Raw genomic sequence first — 27,660 nt, forward strand, 5'->3', positions numbered from 1 at the left:
GGAAATGTAAGACTACGTGTATTAGGATTCACCACGTACATAGACTGCTAGATAAGCTACCAGCAAAGTAGGCTATGTGCACATCCTCTCAAGAGAAGGAAATACGTGGACAGCCTAAAATGAGATGACTGGACTGTGTTTGCAGATTTAGTGATGCTCGACCAAAGCAATCGGAAAGCAGCGGCATAGGATTGTCTGAGATTAAGAAAGTTTCTGTAGACCGTAGACCAAAATCCGCCAAATGGTATAACTACTACCTACTAAATATCATGATGATATTTTTTAACCCGAAGTACTACAACATGACATGAAAATGTACATGTTGGGTATAACGCGGATATACCATAAAATGATGTGTTAAAGATCACCATGCAGCAATGGACCGAACCTATCGCTAAAGAGAATGGACAACCACTGTGAAAACGCAGTCTTAAAGTGGTATCCAGGGGCCTTAAACGACTCCCCTGAAACCCGCTGAATCGAAGAACTCATCAAGTTCTATGGGCAATGATTTGAATTGCCCCATCTCCATATAACCGCAATTTGCGCACGGCTACCTTCCATGACACTATAAACGTGTCAAAATGAAAAGATTTTACTGCCACAGGACAAAGAAGAGTGAAAAGAGTTAGAGAATACCTCCATTTAGTAGTGTATTGACCCTGGCGGATGATGATAGTGTTATCTAACAGATACAAACGCATTTGATCTAATAGGGCGTTAGTGACATTGTTCAATGCACAATGTATATATTATTATAATCTATTGATTTGTTATCTCTAGTAAACCTTATTTTATAGAACGTATCCTAAACGTATGATAATGACGAAGAAAACAACTACTAATTATAATACGAGTAGCACTTACATCAAACTGCAATTGCATTAACGGTTTTTAATAAAGCACAGAAGGTTTCGTCTGAGACACATTTTCATTACCAAGATGGTACCGCGGATCAAGTGAAATTTTTAACAAATTATCGACGAAATTGTACACATTATTATACTAATAATCTCCAGCAATCAATTATTGGGTTACAGCAACTTTCGTTTAGTTATTATAACGCAGGTCTATCTTTATATTTGGAGGTGAATATTATCACTTTTGGTAGTGAAAGTTTTCTTGGCTCTATTTCGTGGGATTACCAATTTGTTCATGTCAAAGATTTGACAATATTATTAGGCATTCAATGAATGTTAAAGAATTTAAACTTTTTATTTATTGCATGTAATTAATTATTAAATAATACGGTTTACACCACAAGTCAGTTATTTTTTTAATTTCGGTTTCATCGGTTTTCATTTAAACATCATAATATTGTCTTTTTACGAATGTATGTTTATTTTTGGAAAACAGGTTCATAGGCCATGGTCAAATTCAAATCAGCTATACTCGATGCGAGTAAACGGCATTTTTCTCAACCGGCACATTTTTATTTTGAATTAGTATCAACTAAGGTAGTTTGTGTGCCAAAATTCCTAATGCGGGGTAATTGAGGCATCTAAAAAAATAGCAACTTAACAAATATTTCAGTGGCCCAACAAGCCAGGGCGGTTCCTACTTCCTCGCTTCCTCCAACAACTTCTTCCATCTCCTGCTATCTTGGGCCAGTGTCCTCCAAGTGTCTATACCTGCCAATCGACCTCCAACCATCCAGGATTGCCCTCGGCGATCGATCACTGTTCATTCTTGCTACATGGCCCGCACAACATAGTTCAACGAATGCAGAAGTACATTCTTTTTAGTAGAGGTAGTAGAGTTCTAGGTTATGCCGAATACACAATTCTTATCCTACTGGCAGGTATAGGTAAATCATTCTACAGTGGAACCATAGGCGATTCGCGCGTGTATTGAATTGCTTGCGACAATGCCTGTTTCAATGCCAGCAAACAATACCACTACAACTGCAAGCCGCATTTGCCATACCCATGGTACTGTAAACCGATTCACCTATATGGGTATATATTACCTAAGTAGCACCTTCCACTCGACTGTATCGAGCGCACTTGATGAGAACATGGCCCGGTGACAGGGCTCTAGACTAGGGGCCTGGCTTTAGAGGGGACCGGCGTAGCGGGTAGATAATATATTTAAGATAAACACACATCACAAATTTGCTCTACTAGTAGGAAAAAACAGTTGCCTGTGGCGCTATTTCACGAAAGGGATATTTACATTTAAAAAATTGATTGTTTTGTGTTGATACTTGACAACTCCATAATTCAAGTAGATGTATTTGTATTAAAAGTTCATAAAATCGCTAAAAATAAACCGAAGGCCACTTTTACATCTAACACAATTTTGAAAACACTTCTGTTGTGCGTCACACATGACATTAAACTTAGCAATAGGTAGGGGGGCCCGCCAAAAAAGGGGGCCGTTTTAGGATGTGGGGGCATGGATAAAAGTCCAAGACTCCGACTTGTAGTTCAGTATTGATCGGATCAGTGTCTTTTACATCTGAATTTTTGTACGACAGGAGAGGATGCGAGACTTTGGCTGATTTAGCAGACCAAATTAGCACTTGTTCACTACTAACTAACTCTCCGTTTTACTTCCTCACTTATGAGTTATGACACTCTTGTTGGTAACCAAGGAATATACAAATAATTATTATAACATAATTATAACGAATAGTCATGTTATTATTGGTAGATTATTTTCAGGAGAATTTTGGTTATTTATGAATATAAAATAGAGCATGTTATCAGTTATCTTATCATCAAAAACGGTCCCAACTAATTTGAACAGCGCAGTAGTCAGAAAAAGATCGTTATAATGTCGATTCTAATGACTTTGAGCATTTCGAATCATGTAAATAAGTAATTGTTTCCGGTTTTAGGAATGAAAACAAAAAAAAATCGATATCATTCTGTCGGTCTATTTACAACAGGTATCAACTCTATAGTAGACAATCGTACGAGCTATATATAAAAATAGGTGGGTAAATAAAATAATAGCCGTGGTTTTTTTAATATAGACTGAACCTAAACAAGTAACAATAATGAATTCGTAGCTGAAGAAAGAGTTACTAAGGCGAAGGATTAAATTAGATACATTTTTAGTTAATATGATATAAGTGTGTTTTGAGATTTATTTGTCAGAATGAGACTGTTATTGAAATACATTTGCATACATACTTGCATTATTATTATCCACAGAATTTTATTTGCGATGAAATGTTGTTAATTGGATGAATAATCACATACAATCAGCAGTCAGCCAGGCACAGTGGAACGCAGAAAATGTAAGTATTCCTTCAGTCAACAATTCAACCATTGTAAAGATATTCTGGAATCGATTTAAAACATTTAGATACAAAAACAAGTGTTTTCTACTGTTTGGGTGTGTTTATAAGAAGATACGAATCTCGCGATTGTGGATATAAATGTGTTTTATACCTAATATATTATTTTCAATATGTATGTCTGTATCATATCAATATGCATTTAAAATTAGTCAAGTCAACACAACGAGGGTTCGATATTGGTAGTATTTGAGGCTCTATATTTTTTACGTTTAATAAATTAACCTTCAATTAAGTCATAACACAGAACTGCCATTAACGTCTTGGTCTATGGCTTCTGGCTTTTGCATTTCTATTCTGTGTAGATATAACCAATTTATTTGTTCGACTCTTTGAGATATACTATTATAGTACGTGCGTATTGCCATCCGATGGCATATTTAATAATAATAATATGTAGTATTCAATGTAGGTAGGGACTGATAGAAAGGATAATGTAATATATTATAATATCTTGGAGAATCAGCATGAATTTAGGTAAAGCTCTGCCATGATTGATTATGGAAAAAATAGTGTAATATAACTATGTATAAATTCTAATGGATTCAAGCTCTGTACTATTCCATTTAAGTCGTTTTTTGCGACCCGGGTTTTGTCTTTCGGCATCTTCAGGCGCCGTGTACACTCACCAAAGGTAAACACACTGACAACGAACACTCTTTACTCTAGCTTATATAATAAATCAATACAATAAAGTAGGTACAAACTCCATTACCTACCTATCAAGTCAAAGGTCACAAAAATACAAAAAACTACTTAAATGGAATAGTACAGAGCTTGAATCCATTTGAATTTAAATTCAAATTCCATCAAGTAAATTCAGTCGATAGTATTAATATTAAAACTATGTATAAGATAATGTACAAGTTTTAAAAAGTTCAAAATGCTTATTTCTGGGTATAGTTTTTCTATACAATCAATTTAATTGGCCACTGTCAATTATTTCATTGCTAACCGGTGTATTCAAAAATAATAACATGTTATTGCTAAACCAATTAATTTTGCCAATCTTTGGATAAGCAGGTACCTTAAAAACAATCATTGCCAAAAATATTAATATTATGCTTTCTTGTGAACAAGGAAGAGTGTATCGAGATTACAATGCCAAAAGAGCGTAAGAGAAATTTTGCCAAAAATAAGTTATTCTTGAAATAGTTTCATTTTCAGTTTCTCTTAGGTTATTTTGTGACGAAGTTAGATTTTTTTGTTTGTTAAGGGTGTGTGACAAAGTGACCTTATTTTTATATTTAAAGGATACAATTTTGAATTAGTATTCTCTGTGTAGAAGAACCTAATAGCATTCAATCCAGTAGAAAAATCAACTTATAAATTGGTGTTAGTTACAAAAGTAACTTATTCCAATACAAAAAACATAATATTAGGTATGTACCGTCAACACCGTAAACATTTTTTGAAGTGGAATAAGTTCACTCTGAAAGTACACGCTCCGTGGCATATAAAGGTACGCGAAACAACTACAATTATTACTGATTTAATTTTTTTCATCTATTATATTTTAAATTGTCACTTACGTCCTTTTACCATTTCATCTCAGTATTGAGGATACTGAGCCAAAAGGGTCTATGTCACAATACAACGCTAAAATTGATAACTTATTCGGTGAAATTGTTAAGAATATTATTTTACCCGTTTATATTATGCATATATTTTTTTAAAGAGATATATGTTACATATATAATATTATATATATATATATATATATTTATATATTCTCTTTTCAACACAACAACCATAAGGTTCAATGATAGTAGCGTAGTAATAGAAGTGAAATAAGCACATAAATATAATTATTATGACCTCACCTGAAATCGAACCTGGAACCGCCGGATGAGAACCAAAATACAAATATACCAAAATTCTCGTAAACTAGTGCACCCACAGAATTCTGGGTACCTATGTCAGACTTCACTAATATAACAGACATATACCTACGTATTATGCATGTGGTTGAAAAAATAACTTTACATTATTGGTTATTATTTCAAATCTGCATGGATGTCTATAATATATCGATATTGTCATATTTTGTTAACAACGTCTACAGCTGATCACCAAATGTTTTTGTAAAAACTATCTACATTGCAATAAGGGGTGATTTTAGAGGATATAGCTAGATTAGAATAGAAAGCTTCTTAGAGCTATTTCGCAAAACTACTTTAGAATAATTTCTCTTTAAAAGTCTACCTGCTTAAAAATTTAGATTTTGTTTGGTGCACTGGTTTGTAGTCTCATTTGAAGAGAAATGAGCTTAAGCTGATACTGAGGCTAAGAACAGGACAAACAGTGGGTAAATTATTTGATGTCCTCGTGAGAAGAAGCGATTCGTAGCTCTGTGATGAATGTCATATTTTGGAGGACATTGTACATATAGCAGTACGATGCCCTAAATATGAACGACACAGAGTATAGCTGCGAATTACGGATATCTTTGAGAATATCGACGAATTGAAAGGTACCCTGGCGGTGGGTAAGACGGAAGAACTTGGCAAAATTGTAAAGTTATTTAACAGAATTGGAGTGAGGACCTGATCGGCGGATCCTCCTCTAGATGAGAAGAGGCGACATGACAGCGAGTCGCAGTCAAAACATCGGTAAAACCATAAAAAAATAATTTAGATTTTGAATGCAACGATTTCTAGGGAGAAGAGCATTCATAGTGTGTTAATCTATTCAGCTTTCCGAAAGTTTCTTCAGTAGGCAAAGTTACAATATTGTTTTGGAGGAATACACAAGTTATGAAAAACCAATACAACTTTTATTATTTTTTTCAGTTTGTGTAGGTATCTACCTATATGTAATGTTCAAAATGTACTATTACGCCCTTTTGGCTTAACAAACACGAATCTGCGACGTTATCGAAAATATGTTGATCAATAAAATTTTAAATATTCCATCGTGATTAATATGTATGGCTTTTGTAATTTGCATACAATATTTTCAATCGGTTTGCGAAAACATCTGAGATCAACTTCCGCGTATGCTAGTCTTATGCCATACAATTTTGAACAATAGAAAGGACTTTATAATAATATTATTATCATCAAATTAATAATGATAATTCTCTATAGAAGTCATGGGTCATTAATTATTAAAAATTTACACGGGAAAATACAAATAGTGGTGTATAAAGTAATCTACTTTAATATACTGAAGTGTATGGATGTCAACAAACAAAGAAAATTAATGATTACATAATTTTAGTGTTATGTAAATTTATAAAACAAATATAACGTACTGGTTGAGCTTTTTTAAGTGGACTGTAATTATTTTAAGGGAAGATGAGGAGGTCGGATCTAGGAGTGGAGGCGATGAAACAAAGGGGCAGTCACTGACCTTTGTGATGATGTATGATGGCTCTGTGATCTGGCTTCAACTTTTGCTCGCTAGTGCAGGATCCCGTAGACTTTTCGTATACATGCGGAACGCATTCTGATAATTGGAATAGGTTTTAGGGGTCACCGAGATATATAATGTCGATGTTGCCAGGCGATATTAGTGGTAATTTTCTTTATTGATGTTTTAATTTTTTTTCTTATAACCCACCAAAAACTGTTCTGAGTTCTTCAATAAAACCAAGACCGAATCAGGGATTGATTGAAAATGCAATAATTGTACCATGCCATCGGCATGGTCGTAGAACGGTTCGTCCCATTTGAAAAAATAAAAATAGCGGGTAGTGCAATGTGTTCAAAATTATCGATTATTAGGATCCTCCTTGGCTTAAAATATTATTATTTAGTGGCATTTTTGTATAAAATCACCCAGATTGGTTTCTTTACTATGTATATGCACATGACATTAGTTTTAGTATTATGGTTAATCCAGAAACAGTGTACGTCGCGTATATAGGTAGGTGAATAAATAAAATAACGATAACCACTAACCACAGTAAGTATACATTTAAAAAAAAAAAGAAACAATAAGTCAAGTGAATTCAAACTGCTTTAAGTATCATGATCACAGTTTTTACAAACACTACTTACACATTTGCACAATGACATACATGTCAAAGCCGATTTCTTATAACTACATGATAATGTACGGCAGTTAGGATTAAATATGCATGGTTTAACTAAATAATTTGTTAGAGGTTCATTCGTGATTAATTGTTTTGGATACAAATTATTTTCTCGTAACTCATAGCCAAGTTGTAGGAAATTAATAGGCTCAGTGGATCAGATGAGCTTTTCCTTAAATAAACTTGTGCAGCGTTAAGTGCATTGTTAAGCTATTAGAAACCCGCACACGCCCACTATCGAGATGATATTTCACTATATTAATATTGATATAAATTATACTGATGGTTTTATAAATGCGTTTAAAAATTAATAAATGTAAAAAATCTTAACACCACTGCACATTTATCTACTGAAATGTGACTTTATTCTAAAACATTAGAGCGAGAGGTTTAAAAGAATACTATTTTATGTAATAAAAATACTTTATGCAGTCATCAAATGTTTAAAATAAATATAACGGATAATAAGGCTTCAAAATTATATAAATAGATTACCTACAAAGTTTAAGGAATGTCCAGGATCATGCTTTGAAAATAGAAAAAAAGCTCCATTTTGACCCACGCTGAGCACGTCCGCCCTTAAGAAAATGATAATAATTAAAAAAAACTTTTTCTAAGCCGCTTAATTTAAAATATTTTTGAAAATAAATTTAAAAAGGCGCTTTAAAAATTTAAAAATAAAAATTAACTAACTTTCTTAATTTTACGATATTACCATATAATATTGAAACTAGTTTTTATCTATTCATCAGTAGTATCTAATATTGTTTTATTAGAGATCAAAATAATTATTATTTAACATGAACGGTGTTTAAAAAGTACTGACTTATTTAGATAAATTATGAACGTTGTATTGATTTTTATCGCATTACTTACTCCTGGTGTAATGGATTGATTTTTAAGTGATGCAATCCTGATTCATGTCCTTTTTAATAAAATATTACTATAACCGATAAGCATCCCCCTCAAAAAATATGACAACTCAAATATCAATTTGATTTAAATGACGTCTAGGGTAAGTGTAGTAAAAAGGGGCTTTAAAGTAACATTCTAGAATATAAATAATAGATATGCAAGTATGTAATATGAAAAGTGTGTGCCGAATAGGCACTCAATTACGGAACATGTATCGTTTTATACATCGATTAATTTAAATCGGTAATACGGTCGCCAACCTAACCTAATCTAACAAATCATCCAGTATATTGGCTATTTTCAAAATTTCTTTGCTGCTGGCTTTCAGTAAAATGTAAACCGACATGAACCGTGTTTTATTTAGGCATCAATTTTATGTCAGTAGTTACTATACGACCCAAAGAGGTTGGACGGTCTTAAGGCTATACCTCAGCTGAGGCATGGTCTAAAAAGATCGTGACTAGGCGATGCGCGGATTGTGCAAATGACGCGAGCCGAACGAAATATAATTTGTCATAAAAATTCAACATGCGCCCTTTCAATGTTATGTTTATTATTATATTCGTAATAATATCTAATAGTATATTCATTGACATGTTTTCTTTTTCAAGTACATGCGGAACGTTTTTTAATCATCTTTACACGATTTAAAAATATATTCCCCCGACGCCATCACAAAACAAATTTACGTGCAAACAGGTCGACTAGTGCTCTCCGAATTGCAACGCGGCCGAAATTTCGTTCCACATACTGTTGAAAATTATTTGCCGTTTCACTTATGTACGCTCTTAATATACGACCATATAACAACATTTCACGGTGACGTGTGATAAGAAGATCTGTATACGTAGAAATTTCTGGACACGAACTACGCCACTATGTGCCGACAAGGTATTTCGCATATCTTATTATTATTAGTTTCGAACACGATTGTCTACAGTGTATTACACAGAGCTTTGAGAGCGCATCTATAATTTTCTAGTGTTGGGCAGTCGTTAATGATATGCCACACTTTGACAGGCGTTACCGTGACATGGCGGGGCTATTCTAACGTATCCAAACGTATGTGTTAAAAGGTTAAAACGGCTAATTATGATAAAATTATCAAAATTAACACATTTGCTATTCTCGCGGTCATTTGCGTAAGAAAGTTAACCGATATCCCTGTCAAAGTTAGCGGCACCTCGATGTGCCGTGCTACTGCGAGAACGAGAGAAAATATGTCAATTTTACATATTGAAAATTGAGATGCAAGATAATATGCAAAGTTTCAAACCACAATTTGTGGTTCGGTTCTACGGATTCTATGGTTAGAATCATAGATACTATTACTAATAAATGTTCGTTTCGCGGATGTCAAATAACTGTCGTAATATTGTTTTATCAATTTTATTATCCATCTACATTCTACAATTATACAGACTGTCGAAAGAAATAGGGATCGAGATAGTGACCAAATTGGACTCCGTGTTGATGAGAGGCATACCCAAAGGAATTCCTGTCCAAATTCAGGTAATTAAAATCACAAATTACTTCGACATTTAGTAGCTATACTTAACCCTACTTTATGACAGCGCAAGATAACATCATGGGTAAGATACATTTACTCAGTTTGACAACAGCACATGTAAATACCTACCTACTTCATCTTTAAGCATTCACCACGACAGAAAACATATTAAAATTAACAGATTATCATTGTTCATTGTCCTTCGTCATTCTTCATTTCCTCTTGTTATTGATTGATCCAAAAAACATTTCAGGTGATTCAGGGTATGCGGTAGAAAAATATATGCTCATTCCGATTCTACGTGCCGAGGTAGATTCACCTGAAGCTCGCTATACGGCTGCCCACTGCTCAACAAGGAATGTCATAGAGAGACTGAACGGTGTGTTGAAAGCAAAATTTAGATGCCTTCGAGGGGATAGAGCCCTCCATTATAAACCTGAGAAGGCAACCAAGATAATATATGCGTGTTGTATTCTGCATAACATGATGCAACATTATAGGTAATTATTGAAGTTTCAAGTAAATGAAAACATTACTTAAATAGATGTGACATTGGACTGAGTCTGTCATGTGCTAACACATCTCTTTTTCTTTCTTTTTCAGGATACCGAATCTAGAACCTGTTGATGAGCCTGTCCTATCGGAATTCGTGTATAATGAGACGCGGAATCAAAATAGATTAAGGGAGGCATATGCTACTCGTCAACGAATTGTTGACATCTATTTTGGTGACGATTAACACAATCACTATACCAGTATCTAATGGACAGGCTCGTTTTCAGCGCTCAATAACTCATTCCACACCGTTCCACATGTATGTGCCAAATAATTTAGCCTGTATTCAAACGTATATATGATATACGAAGGAGATGCAGCTAATGTTGGACAACAAGAAGACCAGGATCATCCCTCGTCATTTGCAGCTCGCCATCCGCAACGAGGAGCTGAACAAGCTGCTCTCCGGCGTCACCATCGCCCAGGCTGGAGTGCTGCCCAATATCCAGGCGGTGCTCTTGCCCAAGAAGACTGAGAAGGCGTGAAAAAAAAACTTATCGTCTATGATTACATGCAATAATCCATCTATCGTCGTACAAAAGGCCCTTTTCAGGGCCCCCATTTTTATTCAAATTCGACTGGTAGCGAACGTGTCGAGGTCGTTATTGTTGCTTATGAGATGACATTTATTATTTAACGAATCACTGGTCAAATTGGAAATGGAACGATTGCATAACGAAAGAGTTTTAACTTAAAGTTTAGTGTGCACTATTTATGGCGGATCTTAACAGCCTACCTCCACCCTTCGCCACTGGCACTGCCAGTAACAAACATTTTCGTTTGGTTTTACAATTACCCGTATTCCGTAGACATCAAAGGAATCAAAATTTTGCATAGTTATGAGTGGGTATTTAATGAAACAACAATGTATAACGTTTCAAATTTATTTAATCAAAAACATATTCAAAAAACAGATTGTGATCATTGAAATCTTAGTTCTGCATTCAGCTGACGAACGTGAAGCAGATGATGTAGTCGGTTGCAGCTTTCGTCTTCTCTCTCGGTCATCTTCGTTATTCTCTTGTTTCCTTTTGGTTTTCTTGGTATTGACTGATCTAAAAACATTTCAGGCAAATTAGGTTATGCGGTTGAGAAACCCACTGTTCAACGAATGTGGTAGAGAGACTCAACGGTGTACTTAAAACAAAATTTAGATGCCTACGAGCGAACAAAAAGCAACAAAAATAAAAAAAATATATGCATATTGTATTCTGCACAACGTGATACAAGAATTTAGGTAATTTAAGTTCAAGTAAATGAAAACAATAGGTACTTAAATAGATGTGACATTGGATTGAGTATGTAATGTATTGTGCTAACAAATCTCTTTTTTTACAGGATACCGAATCTAACTTGTAGATGACCCTGTCCCATCTGAATTTGTATATACTGACACATGGAATGCCAATAGGATAAGGCAGGCGTATTCTGCTCAACAGAGAATTGTCAACAGATATTTTAGTGCCAATAATTAATTAAATAAATGCGGCGTAATAAATAACTAACCTTTTATCCAATATATTATCGACAAATGACTGAAATATGCCAAATTTATCATAATGCACATACTATTATGTACTTATTCTGTTTTATACTTTTATATATAATAATTATATTGTATTATATTAAGATTAATAAAAATTGTTAGTAATGGTTTTATACTTGGATTATTTTTTTTACAACACATATACATAATTTCTCCTGATACAATACTCTCTTTTGATATCGTAGTAGGGTGGCCCTCGACTTTAAAATAATTCGTTATTTCGTACATTTCTTACAATGTAGATTCTTGTTGATAATGCAAAAACTGTAATCTACCACGCAGTTGCTACTCTCTCCTCCGTTCCCTGTCACCTTCTCAAATATATAAAAGGGTGGTATTCGACTATTTATATATATATAACAAGTTTCTAAAGAAACACCCGTTAACTTTATTACACCCATTGATAAATAAATAATATTTTAATGTACACTTTCTGAGGAACTAATTACGTGTGAAAGTCGAGGGCCACATGTATTAAGTATAGATATGGCAGGCGTATGTACTACTTACTTACTAAATAAATATTGTTTGTTTACATACTGCATACATAATATTATATTAGTGTAAAGCAAGTATGAATGCAGTCAATCGGTCATGATGACCTAGTCTAGGTGAATGCTATTTTGATATAGTTAAAATATATAGATATTATATAATGAATGTATGATAATAGTACTTTCGTCTAGTTATTCTCCAATAAAGGTTGGAAACATCCCTATTCATGGCCGGCAACATTGATGGAAAAAATATAAGACAAGCTGTATGTTTGCGGTGTTTTTTCAATCATTTTCCTACACCAAGGTTTTCTTCAATATTTTTTATATAAACAAATATGAAACAAACAATATTTAACTATTACCTCTAGGCCGGGGTTGCAATGGTGTGCTCTCGGCTTCTTCCACAGGATGACGCCTTGATATTTTACGTGCTGGAATATAAAAAAGTTTTGTACTATAGTTGCATAATAATCCCAAACAAAATAATATACCTACTGTTCCATACACACAAACAACATTGTAATATTTAAATTATATATTCTTACCGTCAAAATCTTTGTCCGATTGACAATTGACTTTACGTATATTATCTATATTTTATGCAATTGACATGACTGGCAAAATTGTAGGTTAAGTTTGGTTACGTTTGACGTTTGACATTTATATAAACAAAGCTCGCGCCGTTCGGGTACCAGAGACAACGCGGCACGAACATGGCCGATTTTAACCGAAGTCAGAAAATCATAGATAATATACCAGCAAATAACGTACGTACTTCACGCCGTAGTTAGCCGTTTAAACCGGATATGAAAGTTAGCTGCCGCTAAAGTGATAATATCTGACAGTGTGCCTGAATAACAAATGTGTTAACTTGGACCAATGGTAACATCGTAAATGTGCTAAAGTGATAATTGTTAAGAATAGGCCTAATGGACTGCAATCATTTCATTTCTATGGATTATTGACTCTGTGGGTTAATCTGTTACTTGCTAATCGGGTTGTGATGACTACTGGAAAAATGATGCATTGTGCACAGTCAGATTACCTTTGATTATGTTTAGGTATATATTAAAACCATTGCACATCACATTGGCTGTAGCTAACAGCAATAAATCTAAATTGGCTAGTTACGCAAAACAACAAAAGAGTGTCATAACCATAATAATGTTATTAATACAAATTTATTAAATTGATGATAGGTATAAAAACCAAAACCTCACGTTCAGACCAATTTCTAACTTTATGTTTTTATTGTTTACTTTACGGTCATCTCTAATAGCAGTGAGATGAAAAAAAATCACTTTGTTCGTGGAGCATTGCAGATAATAATGTTTAAATTTAATTAGATCCTAACCTAACCTTACAAATAATCCAGTATAGGGCATTGCCCGCTATATTATTTTTTATTTTTACAACGTTTTTCTTAGGCCGTATTTTTATTTGTCCGGTGGTTGTTTGTCCGGTACAAATCTTGCAATCGATTTTTAACTAACTTCCCGACTAGCTAGACATTTGAAACTTTTAGAATATATCAGAACACGATGGCAATGCATTTTTTTTAAAATACTTTTAGCCATCTTTAAGTAGAATTGAGTTCATTTTCAGTTAATTCTGGTTTGAGAGAAAAGTTATTTATTACCACTATTAGTTGCTAGGGGGTCCTAGAAACTAAATTAATAAATAATATATACGTGCGTTGCTATGTAAATCAATATGAAATGACATTTCATTATTCAGTATTTCCATTAAGTACAAATTTTTTTCATCGTTTAAGCTAGTCAAGTCAAGTTTATATGATTCAACAGAAAATTTAAAAAACGTTGTATATAAAAAGTTCTTTTTATTTTGTAATTATTTTATTTTTATTTCGTCCAGGCCTTTTATTCAAGCACCGAAACCAGTCCAGTGGTTTTCGGCTCATATTATATAGATTTTTAAATAAATTAAAAATGGTTGACCTGACTTTGCAGCTGGAACCTATACTCAGTCAACTTGCAATGGCAAAGCTCTAAGAATTCGTTAGTACCGAGTACCTACCCACTAAAAATAGTGATTTCGAGTTCACCTACAAAGAGGTGACTAAGTTCAGATTTTATCACGAAATACCGGTGTATACCAGAGCGAACCAATGGTCCGTTTGAACAAGTCATTAACGATATTACCATTTGCTACAAGAAGTACCGGTTTGGTTGTTTTTTCGTGAATATATTTTAATCAATTCTGCACGTCGTATCGTATCAAGGCCTTTTATAACAATAATTAAGCCGCGTATTTCTTGAATTCCTCAGCATAACCTTTCATTCAGTTTGCCTGTACGAGTTCCTTGTAAATTTGTGATTGTTTACAACAAAATTAATGTAGAATCGTGTGTGTTACTACAATTTTTACAGTAAAATAATAATAATTGTGTTTTTGTAGTTATTTATTAGGAAAATGTCGATTTTTTTTTTTTAAATAAAAACTTCTAGTCTTATGTCATCCCCTATCAAAGATCTAAACATTCTAAACGATACAGTGATATCTGTACTCATTTTTTTATTAATCGTGTCACCTGTTAATGCTTAGTTTAAAGCACCGCCATCTTTAGATTAATAAAGCCTGAGCATAACTTTTTACACAAGCAACGAGTGGTCCACTGCCATACTATTTATTGATAGCGTACTTGCAAGCAGAGTTTGATATTCTATATGACTGAAGAGTATAAATAAGTTATTAGTTATTGTCGTTTAGAATCGACTGTCACATTGACTAACGTCCTTGTGTATTATGATATTATTATACACAGAAGAAGTTTACTTACGTTGATCGTCACTTCCAATTATTAATAACACATAACTACTAAATCAGATGAACTCCAAGGTCTCCAAGGTATCCAAGATACATGAAAATAATCTGAAAGAAATCTGAATCTGAGAATACTCCGACAAGTGAACACGATAGACGCGTTACTATGAGCACTCTATAGATAATGACAGACAATAACAGGTCATCCATAGACAACTGGAGGGGCGAAAATTAGGACCAGTTGCGTAATGTATTGGCTTCCTTCTTCAGTGGGCAATGTTTAAAGACATTATATTAATTAAAATAAAACACAATGTAACAGTACATGTTCCATTGGTACTTATTTTAACAATTATGTTTAATCTCATAAAAAGGGGGCGTAGATTTATACCTGTAGTGCGGAGAAGGGGGAGGTTAACCTACAAAACTATTTTTCTGGGTAACGAATTTTTGAATTTTCGATATTCTCAATTAAACGAAAATTTTGCAATTTCTAAAAGAATTGTCTAATTCTTATAAACACTGAATTTTATTTTTGAACAGGGACCCAATATTTTTGGCTATGTCACTGAATTATATGCCTATTTTTTACTAAAATTAAATAAAATTGGATCAGAATTGACTTGTATGATTCTTATTCATCGGTTTTTTGTCGCTTCTGCAACTGTCATAAATATACGACCCTCTTCTACAGTTTGACGTATATACTGATATATTATAATATAATATACAATGTCAAACCGACCCGCGGTCAAAACACATCAATATGTGTGCAGTCGTGTGACCTAGACATGGTGAGGATAAAAGGTCATTTGATCTTCGTACCTCAAACGATACCAAAATAATATGATCGAATCAATACATATAAATAGTTTCGTGATTCGTCCTTCGGGGTTTCCCTTTATTCACGTGAAAGAATGCCTTGTTCGCGGCATACTATCGACGTTGCCAGTTTCCATAATGATAGCGCATTGAATGCACTACAGTCAGAGTCAGTCAGTCGATCGTGTGCACTATCGAAACGAATTACTCTGCAAATGATAAAAAATCGAAAGTATTCCTTCACGGTCACTTACCTGCTCTAAAATATAAACAAATGCAGCGTGAACTTGAAAACTAATTTAATATTTTTCTCGATTTACGATTGTTCTGCAAAATAATCGCTGTTACATAATTGAAAATTTGACATCAGTTTATTATAAATTGGTCAGTATACCTCTTTGTAACACTTACCTTACATTAAATTTAATGAATATTTTGAATAAAATACAATACTTATGGTTTACTGACCATGAATCAAATAATAATTCAATTAACACTAGAGACATGTTATTGTTTCGTGCTTGCTTTTTAATACTTTATTATTTAGTACTAACATGCTAAATATATAAGTAATCAATTTAACTGTTCTGTTAGGTACTTAATTTTAACTTTATTTTAATTTTAATTGGTTTTTTATATGCAATGCAATGTTAAAACACTTCCTTGTTTTAAGGCTATACTTCAGCTGAGGCATGGTCTAAAAAGATCGTGACTAGGCGATGCGCGGAATGCGGGTCGCGGGTGCAAATGACGGAAGCCGAATGAAATATAATTTGTCATAAAAGTTCAGCATGCGTCCTTTTTATGTTATGTTTATTATTATATTCTTAATAATAGGTAATAATATATTCATTGACATGTTTTCTTTTTTAAGTACATACGTAAAGTTTTTTAGTCATCTTTACACGATTTAAGAATATTTGGTACAGTTTGGTTAAGAGGAATACAGCGGAAAACACATTTTGAAAATACCCGATATACTGGATTATTTGTAATTTTGGGTTAGGTTAGGTTAGGGTTAGGTTTGGTTAGGTTAACCTAACAAATAATCCAGTATATCAGGAATTTTCAAAATGTGTTTTCTGCTGTATTCCTCATAACCGAACTGTACCGAATATTTTCATCCGACGCCATGACAAAACGAATCGACGTGCAGACGCCTCGACTATCGCTCTCCGAATGACAACGCGGCCGTAATTTCGTTCTATATACAGTTGAAAATTATTTGCCGTTTCACTTATGTATGCTCTTAAGACTCTGTATGGAAATTAGTACCGCATTTAATTCTTGCTTCATTGTAATACATTTTAGGCTTAATCTCTGTACAAGAAAGTTTTATTTTATATCTTTAGTAAAATACAAGTTAAATATATTTTACTCTACTGCGTTTGTACGTAATGTTAATCACACATTTTTACTACTAACAATGTATTACTCTCCATGGACACCCGGTGTATAAAATATCACATTTTTATTAATAGCATTGATACATATAAAGAAATATGAATATTTTATACGATTAGTAATAATCACAGAACTTATTGACAGAAATGCGAAAGCCAGTTACCATAGACAAAGACTTAAAGATGATCAGACCATACATCGCAAGAAAAATATAGCCAGCTGAATGTTCTCATACATTGACAATATTGAATACGTGTTTAGTTTACTTAACAAACCTTAATGCATATTATAACACAGGCGTAACTATTACAAATATCATATTCTTTATTAAGACGTGTCTAAGTTTATCCCATATTTATCGACAACAAATAATTGAATCCTCTCACAGCCACACCCAGAAAGTAACTTCCCTTATATTAATGTTTCCCGGTACCTAATAATAAATCATGTCAGAGTAAGTAAGACCTCTGATTATCAGAATATTAAAAACTGATAATATGTCGAATTTGCAATCGACATTATATAATTAATTTAAAGTAGATTAATTGTTGAACTTGGTGACTGGTGTGATTGTAATCGTTCAATCCACAGCTCTTCAATGATAGGCGGAAAGCAGAATGCTTTATCGATGATGATAATAATATGAATGTTATATCAATCTCAAAAAAATGAAAACGTTGTTGAAGATTTTTCACACTTAATTACGTTAAAATTACGGTGTTACTATTTTAGGAATTTCGGGTTTCTGTCACGGCTCTAAATGTGAATAGGACTTGATAATTTCGGTACAAAATCTGTACCTACTTATTTCATTTTCGGATTGGCCTTAAGGCATGCTGACTTTGACGTATATTTTTTTTATTTGTAATTATTTTGTATGCATCTTTGTAGCTAGAGTTGGGTATTTCCCGAGAAAATCTTAATTTCGTGATTCGGGATTTCCCGAAATGATGAAATTTAGAATTCTCGTGATTTGGGATTTCCAGAAAAGAGTTCTCGAGAATTCTCGAGATATCGGGAAATTTCAAAAAACCTGTAAAAACCCTAAAATCAGTGTAAGAACAGTCAAATTCCAAAAAGATATGATATTTTTTTATTTATGTAAGAAGACAAATAAAACAGAAGTGTACTTCTTTCCTCTATTCAGATACCTAATCAAATTTATTATTTAAACCAATTTAATAAATGAGTATTGAAAACAGTTTTGTTAACACGTCTTTGAAAACAATTTCAAGATTTGATTGGCCTAGTTGCATTAGTCACAATATATTTTATCATAATTATCACCTTAATGTTGGTGCGACGATATTTTTTTTTAAATTACGATTTTTAACGCATGAAGAATTTTATTGTAAGAAGGCGATTTCCGAACAGCGCCACGTTGCGTGCATCCCCGTTATTATTTAATATCGCTGTCATTTCATAATAATGAATGAAACTACGTGAGAATTAACGTCATTTTTACGTCGTGGGAATCACTTTTATTACGTGTACGGTACGCTAGGAACTCGCGGTAGTTACTAGTAAAGATGGATGGATTCACTGAAGACGTGTGTACGCGGTTTTTCACGACGCATATCTATTAAATTTTCAGCAGTCTATTATTGCATGTTTACAACGTTTTTATTAGCTCGTATTCTTGTTTGTCCGGTGGTTGTTTGCCCAATACAAATCTTGCAATCGATTTTTAACTAACTTCCGCACTAGCTAGACATTTGAAACTTTTAGAATATATCAGAACACGATGCCAATGCATTCTTTTAATACTTTTAGCCATCTTTAAGTAGAATTGAATTCATTTTCAGTTAATTCTGTTTTGTATAAAAAGTTATTTCGACACCATTATTGGTTGTTAGGGGTCTGGGGTCTTAGCAACTAAATTATAAATATATCCGTGCGTTACTATGGAAATCAAAATGAAATGTCAAAATGACATTTCAGTATTCTATATTTTATGTTTGTTTTTTATTTACTTCATATCAAGTACAAGTTTGAGCATATCGAGCATAATAATTCAACAGAAAATTTAAAAACGTTGTATATAAAAAGTTCTTTTTATCTTGTAATTTTACCATGTCTGATCGTAATAGGATCATATGTGCCTCCACAGTGTGGAGATTCGTATTAACAGAATTTTGTTTTTATGTGACATGGATATTAGACACTCAACTTATTAGGTCCATACTCTGACTCCAAACAATATGCGTATTTGCCAGAACCTGGGATATTTCTTGTGGCTCGTGTATAGGTCGCGCAATTAAAGTTGAGGCGACCACACAAGTATACAGATACGAAAGATTGTGTATATTGGTGGGTTTCTGATAATATTCCATATTTGAAACATCCTATTTGTAAACAATGCGTCTGTGTGAGTATTCTCGCCGCTTCAACATTGGTTGTGCTACCTATACGTCAAATAGTATAGTTTCCCGCCGAAAAACGACCAGCTTTATGTAAAAATATTTTATAACATAATGTGAGCTTCTAGGGAATCTAGCCGTCGGTTAATTTAAAAGACCGCCTTGAGTCACTGATTGAATGAATAGCGTGCGACCAATTATTCATGTTTCTTGTCATTATTATTATCATAATCACCACGCCAATCTTACGATATACTATATGGCTTCTTTACAGACAATTTCTTTAATAATTGTCATTATTTTGTAAAGAATTATATGCAACAATGGCTGTGAAATGGTAGACATTATTATTTGAGATTAAATAATAAACAGATTTAAAAAAAAAATCTAGTTATGTTTTTAATGATAAACGCTTTCAGACTGACGCAAGATGTGGCGACCATTAAATTTGTGGTTATACTATTCGACATATTATGAAAAATCGTAATGAATCATGTTTTCAACCCAAAAATATTGAAAATAAAAACTTTTTTTTATTAAAAACACTGACTGTAGTAGCGAAGGGTAGAATTAGGCTGTTAAGATCCGCCATAAATAGTGCACATTAAACTTTGTTAGTCATATCTACGTATTTGTTTTTATTGAACTTAGCGATGGTGCCCATAGAACGCGTCGAGCGGGCGAAGTCGGCGTATGAAGTGTTTATTCATAACCATAATCACACGTCTCTCGCCGCGCATTACCCTTCACCTATGTAATAAGCGGCCCAAGCAGCACAAAATAATTATTATTACAGCGCCTTTCATAACAAAGCAATAAAAATATTATATTATTTCGGAGCTTGTAATTAATATTTACGACGACATTATTCAACCAGCGAAATATAGGACACGGAACAAAGAGTTCCCTGTTATTAAATAATTGCTTTTCGCCCGTCGATCGACGACGCCTCGAGCAGCGTAATTTTGGTAGCCGTGTTCAATGAATGGACTTCTTTGTATTTTCATTAAATCGTATCGCCGAGAAGCGAAAAACGGTGACTCATGCGGCAGGCGGGGCGGGGCGCAAGGCATCGTCAAGTCCGGTGGGCGCTGGCGTATTTGATTACGTTGTATTTTTGATGATTTACGCGCCACTTGTAGAAATTTTGCGCGAGCGCCGCACTCGCTGCGTCAATGGGCTTTATGCCAGACTACAATTATTTAGAGATGGTGTTGGTTAGTTTTTAAACATCAATTATTGTATCTCACTCAAGTGTTTTAATACAAAGAGCTATCGCTAGTTGCAAATGCATTATTGATATCATGGCCCCCACAAGGGTGGGGCTGACAGGGATCTAGCCTGGGGACCCGGGCTCAGGAAGGGCCCGGCGAGGCGAGCCGACCAGATAAGTGAAAAAACACATAAAAAATTTCCTTTAATAGTAAAAAAAGTAAAAAGGCGCTTCTTTCCTTCGATAATGTTATTATTTAAAGTTATGTGGTTGTACGATACAATTTTTAATTGTGTAACTCGTCATCTCCATAATTAAAATGGATGTATTAAAATATACAATAAAACACTAAACATACACATTAATTTCACCGCGTACACCATTTGGAAAACGCTATTGTAGAGGGTCACACTGCCTTTATCCTTAGCGATAGGTAGGGGGGCCCGCCATAGATCCTAGCCTGGGGGCCCGTTTCACGATGTGGGGCCCATAATTGATATATTAAAACCATGCCCCTCACATTCTGAAGCGGGTCCCCAGGCCAGGATCTTTGGCAGGTCCCTATATCTATTGCTAAGGTTAAAGACAATGTGTTGCTATACAGTAGCGTTTTACAAATGGTTTTTGAGGTAAAATGAATGGTATTCAGTGTATTTTTACACACTACTTGAATTATGGAGTTATTGAGTATCAACCAGGGAACAGGAAAGGAGAAGCAGGTAGCCGATCTTGAGTAAGGAAGAAACTGGGACAAACTTAAACATGTGTTAAGAAGATACGCCATACGTCGAATACTGACAACTGCTCTCGGTTTATGTAATGACGCTCATTTAATATTGGTGTATTACACACACTATTGCACGTGGATAATGCGTATTTCATTTTTGTAGAACACTCATACATTCAAAATCCTGCATCAAAATTTAGTGTTTGTATAGCCTATCGGAACTCTATTTATTAATCTGTTATGTGGTGTCGACACACAACAATAAACAATTATTGCATCGCACAGCCACATACTTTAAAAATGATTTTGGAAATATAAAAGCACCACAGGCGACTCTTTTACTATTAGAGCAAATTTGTGTTTATATCATTTATCTGGTTGACCCGCCACGCTCAACCACGCTCAACCACGCCACCCTCCCCCCCTCCCTTGTAGGGACCATGATTAAGACTCGTATAATAATATATACGCTGTAGATATACGTTAGAAGCGGAAGTAGTGATCTATTATTTGTAATGCTACAGACCATTGAATTCTTGTGTATCGTAATTTTTCTTTCATCGTTCTTTTGATAAATTAATTAAAAGTTTTTATCATTTATTTTAATTTTAGTAACACAATCGTATCTCGTTTTGTCATAACCGTATAAATTTAATTTAATTTAATCTAGATTATTGCAGAATATAAATTTGATTATTAAAAATTAATATTTTCCGTAAGTCGATTCGCAGAATGATGACAGACTTTGAATAATAAACTGTTTGAATCTTTAATCCGGAAAATTATTATTAAAACAGTAACCGATAAGTAGTAGTTATATATACCGCAATCAAAAAGCTAATGACATCATCGCGATCTGGTACTTTTAAAGTGCTCTAAATATTTCTAAACTACGATTTGCTATATATTTCAATGACACTTTCAATTTCATTGGGCTCGCGGTTTCACAATCGATTTTATAAAAAAAAATAATATTGCAACACATTATCAACAAATAGTAATTATTTATTGTTTCGACGAAGCATTGAACACTGGCTCATTTGAGATATAAATAATAATACGAATGCTACAGGTTTATTAGTTTTTATATCTTCGGGCTTATTTTGGTAATGCCATTGAGTTGCTATTTCGCTATTACTTCTGGAGGCGCCCATATTATGTAGATAAATTTTACTTTGACCACTGTTAGATTTGAGTGGCTTAAGGCCGGTTCAGATTAGTCGAGTGGTGAATGATTTAGTTACTACTAAATGATTTAGTAACTGAAAAGTGTCCGAACACAGTATATTAGTGAATGACATGTCAAAATGAATAGAACACAATGCAACAAAGCAAAAATAAATAAGTTAATAATTTCCGTTATAATTATTGCTTTATCAAAAGAATTGGACGAAGAAATTTGCAACAAAAGCACTCATGGTTTAAAGATTCCAAAACGAATTTATGGGTAGTATCTTCGCTCCATCGAAATGTAATTTCTACAACAACTAATGAACTTAACGTATGATAACGTTTTCAGACTTGTCTCGTAGCTTATTTGGTATTTAGTGAGAGGTGGTGGGGGTGCAACTCGACCGAAAAATTAGAACAACATAGATTGACTCGACTAAATTTGTCTGTTCATACATGTTTAGTTACTAAATTACTCGCCACTCGACTAATCCGAATCGGCATATAGGGATATATGACGAAACAATAAAAACGTTCGTTAATAACGTGTAAGTGTATAAATATTATAAAAGTGTTGATTTGTAAGAAAATTAACTAAGAACGACACAAAGCTGGTAGTAATGTCATATATACAAAGAAAAGTCATGATAAATCAATTGATTAACCCAAAAGCATTAATTATAATCAATGGTGACCAATTCTAGCAGGTATGCAACTACACATGTCTGAAAATAAGCGTCGATAATATGGAGGTATGCATGCTGAAATTTTTCATTAAAAAAAATGACGTGGAGTGTGTAGTTGTTTGTTAAACTAGTTAAGTTTAATTTTTGATGTGGATACATAATTTATTATTAGATAGAACTTCTGTTTAATGGTTTTCGTCGTTAATTCAGAGATTAATTTTTGAACCGCTTGATTGAAAGGTTTCATATCGACTGATTTTTATGATATTCGAGTGACGAATACTTAATTATCGTCTGAGCTTGTTAGTTATAATTTATGTTGATAGATGTTACTATAAGTGCAATCAAACATCCGAACATCATTTTTAAGAGTGACTTCCCATTGTGTCTTAAGCGCAGGATATTTTAACCAATGTGAAAAAGTTCTAAAATTTAAAATCAGACCAAAACATCAAACAAATTCAATTACCTATGAAAAGTAACTCCGGTATGCTATGATTTTTTACAGATATATTTTTGAACTCAACTCGCTATGATTCACTTGTATATTTTCACTTCTGATTAATTGAAAAATGAATTGATTAAACCTAAAAAAAACAAACAATATATTATTGTCCAATGTTTATAATACGTGTAATCATTTCCTTAATAATGAATGCAACGTCTATAAACTACCCTGCACAACTGCATTTGGCTGGTTTGTGAACAGATAACATTACAGATGAATTTTGCTGAAATATTAACTCTATATTACAACAGTAAGTGTTTATTTTAAATTCAATTCAATGCTTGTATTTACAACACTGTTGCCTTATCCTGTAAACTTTTCCGCTATTGTAAACATGTTTTATGTGTTTTAAAAAATAACTCAATTTACATTATAATACGGGTAATTAATATAAAGAGTTTCCATTTGACGGTATATTTATATTTGTTAGTATAAGTCGTTGCATATGATATCTAATGAAATTGTGACTCAAAAACTATATAAGAAACTAACCATAAACCTACGGCTAATTAACTAATGGCGACACCTGTATGATAACTCAATAGTAAGTACTTATCTACATATTTGAGAAACACATTTTCTAGTTCGCTTCGCCAGGTGTTTCGTTCTTTCAGCTATGTGCGTTTTTGGGACAACCTTTGACTCAAGTGCAGACTGGTCAATAAATTACTGATTTAGAAACTAAATGCTTTGGGGCCATGGAAAGGTAACCAGCCCCGTTTATGTTTTGCGTGATATAATAATACAATGAAATCTTTTAAATAACTTAACAATATAATCAGTTATCAGTTAGTGGCACTTAATTTTTTTTCTTAAGTATCATAAAAAAATACCTACCTTTTCACTGATTTCATAATTATGCGGTGAATGTGGAGTACGTTATTTATTTATTTATTTAAGAATACAAAACATTGTGGACATAACAAATCTAAATTCAAGACGTACACAACATGAGATTTACATTATAAGTCAAACATTACCCTCACAAGAGAGAAGAGAATATAGAAAAAGAAATATATATATAATAACAATAATAATAACAAAAAAAAATATATAATCAAAACATACTTAAGTATAATTTAATACAGAAAAATATAATTTTTGAGAACGGAAAATATACAATGTTATACAGAAAAATACAGTTTCAAAAATAAAATGCAAAGTACATCATTGAAAATGTCTATGTCTAATATATCTGTAATATACCTGTTATTTCAAAAATAATTTTTATTTCCAAAGACATTGGTGAATATAATTTTATTATTCTTTCTGGAGAAGCTTTCTCTTGAATGAAAGTGAAGATGAAAAAGGGACCTGCGTTTGCATTTGCGTTGCGAATGTAGCAAACTCCAAAGTACTAGCACAATAATAAAATGTAAAAAATAATAAAAGATGTCAATAGCACAATAATAAAATAAATTATAAAGATTTTGAATAATATAGATATATTGCCTTATATTTTGATTTATCATAAAAATCAATAGTATGTAGTTTATAACTACATGTGAAAGGACTGCAGCCCTATGTTCTAACTAGTGATATAAAGTCACCTGACGACATGACGCAATTGTGACGTCAGCCAATACACGCTCGAGGCAAGTCGTCCAACGCACACGGCTCACCATAGATATTATTATGCTGAAACACCTATTTGTGTATGGGGACAATGGATAACGCCACTATTTTAGTAGCGTTATATTCTCGAATAGTATTATCACTCCGGTAGTACGTCACAATGATGTCATATGAAACTCGCAAGTTCTAACATAAGGCCCCTGATCGCGTCAATTATTATTGTACAATAGCGATTGCCTACGACTTCCTCCGCGTGAAATACGGAAATCAAAAATAGACAGATATAATCAATAAAGAAATGAACTGTTCGATATTATTAATCGTTCAATTTCTTTACGTGTACTTTTTCTACCTGATATTTTTGCTAATTTTTAACACAGACTGTTTGATTTATAAGCACGTGAATCATGACCTACGCCTTAACTCATATTGTTGCAAGTGCATTATTTTGAGAAGTTTCGTGTGAGATATCAAGAATCGCGATTAAAGTTGGGCATCATGGGGCACAAAAATAAGGGAAGTGGTTACATTCTGGGTGAGAGTTGTAAGAAGGTACAATCCTCGAGAGTGAGGGAATTTTAGATAGACTTAAGCACGTGATACAGAATATTAATATATTATTTTCAATATTTACATCTGTATCCTAATATGCATTAAAGTTTGTCACGTAAACGAAATATTAGTAATAATTCTTTGACTTGAGTAAAAATCTTGATCTACGATGACTGGTACTTATATTGAATCTGTTATGTGGTATCAACAATGAAGTCTATATGAAGCGCCTAGTTTCAAAAGCCCCTAAAACGGTTTTTGAAATTTTTTGAGTTAGGTATGTATTTAAATGGATATTTTTGTTACCTATATGATGGCTAAAGATTGAACTTTAAAAAACGTCAAAAACCGTCAATACGTGTGATCAAAAATTAGGGTAAATTTCAAAACGTGCTAAAATGGTTGGGTGTGCTTTTCAAATACCCCTAAAATGGAAAGCCAAAATACTCCTTAGAATGTAACGAATTAAAAAAAAAAAAAAGTTCACAGATTTAATAGATATGATTTTATCTCATTAACTACCTGAAATAATTTTTCTCATTTTTCTCAGAACTAACTAAAATCGTTTTACTAGGCGCTTCATATACATAATGTGCAAGTTTTATTAATATTGGTGTGTTAGTTTGAGTTATTTATAACCGAAAAAACGTACACAGAAAGACAAAATTCATTTATATTATTAGCAAGGATAAGTAGATGACAGCTAAATACACAGAAAAATCATTAATTTATCAAGAATATTTAAATAAACGAAAATAAAGTAGCTTATGTCAGCGAACTTTATTGTTGGCAGTCTAATCAAGATTTTATATCTGCCAATTATCAGTAAGCCAACTTAGAGCATGTCCGGAGACTTGTACGTATGTAGTTCGCCGTGAAATGAAGTATCGGAAATATATGAGCGTATATTAAAGACCGTCCAACCTCTTTGGGTAGTAGAGTACTGACATAAAATTTAAGTCTAATTAAAACACGGTTCTTGTCGGTTTACACTTAACAGGAAGCCAGCAGCAAACAATTTTTGAAAATAGCCGATATACTGGATTATTTGTTAGGTTAGGTTAGATTTTCATTCATGAATTCATGAATTTTGTCAAAATCAGCTATGGAAATTGAATTAATGTTCATATTGAATGTAATAAAAATGGAGAACGTATAGTATTATGGTCATCTCTTTCCGATAAGAAAGCTCACGGCGAACTGTGCCACGGTGAAATATTTTACGTACAACTTACATGTAACCAACTTAGAGACGGTAGATAGTTATGTTACCACATTTGTCTAAGGTAAAAATTTTGATTTTAAATTTTGACAACAAAGTGTTTATATGTCTATCAAATTTAAATTCTAATACTGTCTAAATGTATATTGTCAACATTATCAACAACACAAACGTAGACCCATCAAACCAACCAGCCCCGCACAATACTCGGTCTTTATCGAGCGTAACACGCGGCCTATATTTCTTTCCGTTTATCGCAATGACATTA

At 33.2% G+C, this 27,660-nt stretch overlaps 1 protein-coding gene and 1 long non-coding RNA gene across 3 annotated transcripts in view; one reads left to right on the top strand and one right to left on the bottom strand.

Annotated features, from left to right (window-relative positions):
- Positions 1-27,660, top strand: part of LOC147069074 (uncharacterized) — a 223,870-nt gene that overhangs the window by 171,712 nt on the left and 24,498 nt on the right. The window lies entirely within an intron of this gene.
- LOC147069075 (uncharacterized) lies at positions 11,195-13,052 on the bottom strand. Its single transcript, XR_015071266.1, has 3 exons — positions 12,915-13,052; positions 12,732-12,800; positions 11,195-11,381 (listed from the first exon to the last, which is right to left on the bottom strand). It is a non-coding gene; the product is annotated as an uncharacterized LOC147069075 (long non-coding RNA).

Source organism: Rhyacophila brunnea, unplaced genomic scaffold, assembly GCF_057557595.1.
Source record: "Rhyacophila brunnea isolate RB1 unplaced genomic scaffold, BYU_Rbru_1.0 scaffold_24, whole genome shotgun sequence".
Taxonomy (NCBI): domain Eukaryota; kingdom Metazoa; phylum Arthropoda; class Insecta; order Trichoptera; family Rhyacophilidae; genus Rhyacophila; species Rhyacophila brunnea.